Source organism: Lepeophtheirus salmonis, chromosome 1 (genome assembly GCF_016086655.4).
Source record: "Lepeophtheirus salmonis chromosome 1, UVic_Lsal_1.4, whole genome shotgun sequence".
NCBI lineage: Eukaryota > Metazoa > Arthropoda > Copepoda > Siphonostomatoida > Caligidae > Lepeophtheirus > Lepeophtheirus salmonis.
In genome coordinates, this window is record NC_052131.2 from 34407274 (window position 1) to 34413273 (window position 6000).

The following is a 6000-nucleotide window of genomic DNA, read 5'->3' on the forward strand; positions in this document are numbered from 1 at the left end:
TTTTAATTTTTTGTGAAAAGCCATGAATTTTAGAAAAAAAAAATCCAAAAATTAAATATTTGAAGTTTAAATTTTGAAATTTTTTTAATAAAAATTTAATTTTTCGTGCACAACTGTGAATTTTGAAATTTTGTTAAAAAAATATATTTTTTGTGAATAGAAATGGATGTTTGAAATTTCCTTCAACAAGTTTTAATTTTTGGATTTATTTTCCAAAAATATATAATTCTATGATCCTCAATAGTTTTTGGTTCAACAAGGACTTAACTTTGCTACAAATCATCAGTTTTACTCTTCATCTTTACGAGCACACTCATAATTATACTTTTTTTCTTAAGAATTTAAGAATAATGATAATAGCTTTAGAAAAAAAAATTATCATGTTGTAAAATACAAAAAATTTAACACGTAAGCAAATTTTAAATTTACAATTTTATACGGAGAAAAATACATTTGAGTGCATTTGGCCAGCTAAAATAATTTTCTGATCCTATTGAAATAATAAACGATATGGTAGTCATAGGAGTGAACTTTTTTGCTCACAACGCTACACTATGAATGTGGCTTTCATATAGTTGCCACTAAGAGAAAAGATTTGGAAATAACAACAACTAGAAAAAGAACATAGCTTGATAAAGGAACATTATTGGAAATTGTCAACCAACGTGTATGTAGAGGTCTTCTTGCACGTTTCAACGTGCAAGCATTTATACTTCTCTAATCATACAGAATGAACCTTTAAGGAATAAAAACTGAAGGTCATTCACAAGTAAGAAAATTAAAATAGAAAAACCTTTTAACTGCGTTCAAAAAAAAAAGTCAATGTATATAATAGAAGTGAGAAAATGGACCGAGGGAAAAATATTCAAGATTATTTGTCTTTATATATATATATATTCTTTTTGGTAGTCATACAAAGCCCCTTAGCATGCATATATATCTATTTGTAAAATTACTCTTTGGGGAAGAGAGGGGAGAAGCACATGCTGTCACATATATGTATACTAACAGATATAGAGTTACTTTTAATGCTCCATCATTTATCAGAGTGCCAGAATCTTCACTTACATATATATATCAGAAGTCAAATCAAAATTTGTAAAATGGTAGTTACTCAAAAAAAAGTCAATCCAAGGTTTTTCATATCTCCACTTTTTATTTTTTTAACGTATATTTGCAAAACTGCCCACTTTGTATTTAATTTTATGGAGTCAGTACCAATGTCATGAATTCTAATCTGTGACCTTGTAAAGATTAGTAATAAATATGAAGTCTTTTGAATAATTAGTCATAGATAAATAAATATATGGGTACAACAAATGATTTTTTATGTCAGTTTAGCATTGTAAGGTAGACTTCTTTGTGAATATACCGCTCGAGTAATATAATTCAGCTGCTATAAAAAGAGATTTGCTAAGGATGTCCTTGGTTAGATTGAAAGAAATTTGGTCAATTCAACGTTAACCCTTTTTCATTGGTGAATTGATTAAATGATTGTCCAAACAATATCCTAATAGGGAGGAAAAAATTAACTATCTACCGGGAATTGAACCACCTTGCATTCTGTACTTCATTTTAATCTGAATGAAGTCAAATGAACTCAGACATGGTAGATATCACAGAGATATTTATCAATATATATACAGGAACATTAATATTGAACATCTACACCATTTACAGTAATGACAGCCTCCAAGTAGGATGGAAAGCCACGTACACATGTGAGATCTTGCTGCAACTCATCTTCTTCCACTCTTTATTCACGGTGCACTTGAGGTCGGCAATTTTGTTGTAGCAAAATCAACAGATTTTTTACTCAACTAGCCACAAGATGCTGTAGTCCAGCAGGTTGAAGTCTTGGCTCGGGCGGGGCAAGAGTTAATTAAGAAGCCACACGGTAGACTTCTGCAGCGTTCATACAGATTGTTGATTCTTTTAAGTCAATGATGGCCTCTTCTCAATCCTCTTTGACTTCTTTCGGCAACTTTGACCATCTTTGACACAATAGACCGGTTTTGTGAAATCGGCCATGGACATGACTGGATCGCCCTCAAAATAGTGTGTGATAGCTTTGGGAAAAGTCTTTACTGAATCACTGTTGTTCATGACTAGTTGTTACTAAATAATGTTCTTATGATTTTGTATTTTTTTTTTATTTTGCACTGTGTTATCAATGAAGCAAACTGCAGTCCATATGAAGTAATTTTTAAAACCTAGACTAAGACATTGACATGAGAAACATTCAGCTTCTTCTGACTAAAACATTGTCAATAAATGGGGATACATTTAGTTTAAGAAGTCCGTCAGTTTTAGTTCACAAGCTTGTTTAAGACAAAGATGAAGACATTGAGGTATTATGCTTATATAAATTTAAAAAAATTGAATATGGCATTACCCTATTTAACAAAAATCGATCATTCCTGATTTATATTATAGTGCAATTTTTTTAATTTGTTGACACTTTCACTTCAAAAAATATAATATAAAGATTCATAGCATTGTGATACAAATAAATTGTTTGAATGTTCTGAGTATTGATGTTAATAAAAAGTTACAGATTTAAAAATATATATATGTTAACTGTATAGGTTAGAGCGAGGCTAGTTGGTGTACATAAATAAGTTGATACACCTCAATTTCTAGTAGGTTTCTACTAGTTATACCCAAGCATTTTCGTCGAATAACCACCAATTAGTGCAGCATTAGCTAGAGTTCTTTCTAAATTATTAGTAGAAACAATCCTAATCTACGACACTTTTTCTGAGTTTATAACCTTAGAGTAATTTTTTTCATATTCATTGATTTTACTCTGAAACTCAATTATTATCTGAAGTTTTGAAATCCTTTATATTATTTTCATTAGTGTTTGAAAAACTAAAAAAAAAATGTAGAAACAAAGCCAAACAGTCTTAAAAGAAAAATTTAATTATTTTAAAGGTTTAAATAACAATTTATTATCAAAACAGTGAATATTAAACTGTAAATAAGGGCCAAAGTATCATTAATTATGTTATGAAATTGGTGCTAAAAGTTGAATACTGTTTTGAATTTTGCAGAAAATAAGAATTCAATACCACTTCAAATTCTAAAAAATTGAATTTCACAACAACTGACCATGCATTTCTGAAGCATATTTCCGACCAATATATCTATTTTTGACAGTTAGTGTCTCTCATAGGTAAATGACTATGCAATTGTTTGGCATAATATTGGTAGAAAAAGGAAAGAAGATAATACAAAAAATGAGTTAATTCAATTATATGTAATATCGATTTTGTGTAATGAATGCTTTCTACCTTAGTGAGTATTTCATTTTCCTTCTTTGTTTTTGTAAAACAACACAGTACAACATGTATAAAGGCCATTAGAGCTGCATTTTGTCAATATTAATCCTCTGTTACTTCACTTCATATCCTAATTCTAGTCATTCCTCTGGTTGTTTAAGCCCAAATATTAAAGTATATATTTTTTTTTAAATAACACGTTTTATAAATATATCTTATACTTGCAGGCTCGTCAACACAAAAGCAAGAAAGAATATTATTTTCAAAAGTGAGTATGGATTATCACGGGTTGTCCATTGAAATCGGAACACTTACGAATTCAATATTAAATGAAGGTTGAGTTATTGAAATTACTCTGTATTTCGATATATTAAAGTATAAACAATTAGTTTTAAAAAAAACCTGAGCTCTGTAACTTACGTAAAAGTCGAGGAAGTGAACGTGATCGAAAAATTTATATGCAGTTGGGTGTCTCCAAGACTTCTATCTACGCCATCAGCAACTTCCAAAGAGGGGAAGAATGACTCTGTCAAAAAGGTCAAACTGAGCTGGAGGAGCTAAAAAAGAGCCCATGCATATCCCCTCATGTCTTTGAGGACCCATGCAAGAGATATTAGGATTTAACACCAAATTGTCCAGAGAAATATCAAAAAATGGAGGGAAAGAACTTTGTGTATGTGTGAAGAGACCACTTTGACACCAACATAAAATACTCTTTTTTGAACCGATAGAAGCGGCTACATTAAGAGAGCTCAGACACACATCTATTTATTGTAGTAATTTTGTTGAAATTCTTTATTAATTAATTAATTATATCTTGATGAAGTTTAAAATTTAATTTTTTCAGATATTATTGGACCTTTAGTATTTGTATTCTTCGACAAATTATTGTCCCTTTTCATCAACAAATATTTGTATAAGCCCTTTGTGTGTGCTGTAAATTGTACTTGAAGTAGCCAAATTGATCATTACAATAAAGTAATGAGAAATTGATTTATTTTATTAGAAAGGGATAATATTGGGCCCTATGTATATATAGTTGAAACAAGTTATAAGTTGTAGCTAAAATTATCGGGTATTTTAATTTATCTCACAAATTTGAATACAAGTAATATAACTGAAGAAACATATTGGCTTGTGTCTATTGTACATATATAAGAAATAAAATATTGTTTTGATGTTGATGCGCAATACTTTTTAATTTATAATATAAAAAAGTAGTTGAAAAAAAATATTAAACTTTTCGACTCTAGAGAAGAAATTATTTCTAAATTAATAAAATATTATCAAAGAAAGCGAATTCTCTACGGAATTTGGGATCATTCAATCCCCTTTCATCTTCTTATATCCTCTTCATTGTGCGGTAAATAAATATTATGAATGCATTATTATCATTTTTTGAAACTTCAATAATTAATTCAATATTTTTTTAATTACTCAATAACAAATCTTTCAAAAAAATGGATTTATATAGAAAGTAGACGGAAAATATTATACACACTTTGTGTGTTGTACTTCAGAGATGGATAAAAAATAACAACAAGAATTAATTATACTGCTAGAATGAAAAAAAATAGGACAACGATAACAGGTGCCGACCAGAGCTTAAAGTCAATTTGATGACTTGGTCGTAAGGTGGACTGAGAAATTTACATTCAAGTGAAGATTACATAAAAAATACTTCTCATATATGTATTATAACTCATTTGACTTTTATTCAATAGATTTATGCCTATTATGTAAAGCTTTGGTCTGTATATTTGAAGTATCTCTAATAAATTCAGTAAAACGTGTTTCAACTTTCTCCGGTCTACCTTACTGTATATAATGTGATAATGTTGAGTTTATATTTCAGAATTGATAAATAATAGTTTTTTATTCTTCATAATAGTATTTCAATAAGTCTTAATATATTTTGAAGACATTAAGATTTCACATATTACATTTTATATTTTGAATTAGAGAAATGTTGTGACCTCGTTTGATTTTAACTTCAAAGACAATTATATTGCGCCCGGGTGATTCCTAGAGAAATAAATATACTATATGTATATGGACTTCACCAAAAGATTCCTAGGTTAGATGGAGTAATTGTAATACTATAATGTGAATTATACTTAATCAGTGCAACTCCATCTAACCAATTAAAAGAACATTAAAAAAAGTTATAGACACCATGGAGCACTATATACATTGAACCAGGTGATTCATATAGACAGAAAGACAAACTTTGATTGATTCATAGAGATATAAATATTATGACATAATTAACCTTTTTTGGAAAATAAAGAATCAACAGAAGAATTTATTTTATTCAATGTGGTTAAATAATAAACTATACGACAATTTGATAAATGCTTTGACAAAATATTATTAAAATTCTTACCGTTTAATATAATTATTATTCAAGAATAAGAAGTTATTGACAACTTTTATATATTTTTTTAAACACAAGGAACATAACTTAAATAATGCAATTCTGCATATATAATAGTACACATATTGATCACAATTAACTTCAATGCCTGTAAAAATTCACTCTGAATATGTACATTTATAAAACTGTTAGAATATCGTTCAAGGTCATGAAGGGTAAACGTCAAAATAAACACTGATGAGAACAAGGGGGGAAGTTTATGTATAAACATATGTAGACTTCATAATTGAAGAGAAATCGGCGTGGTAGTCTTTTTAATATGGGAAAAGTAACTCTGAC

The 6000-nt window shown here is 28.8% G+C and overlaps 1 protein-coding gene across 1 annotated transcript in view; it reads right to left on the minus strand.

Moving 5' to 3' along the window:
- LOC121125699 (band 7 protein AGAP004871) overlaps positions 1-6000 on the minus strand; it is a 430618-nt gene extending 424618 nt beyond the window's left edge. The window contains exon 1 of the mRNA XM_071891491.1: positions 5671-6000. The gene's annotated coding sequence lies outside the window, so the exon portion shown is untranslated. The remainder of the gene's footprint in view (positions 1-5670) is intronic.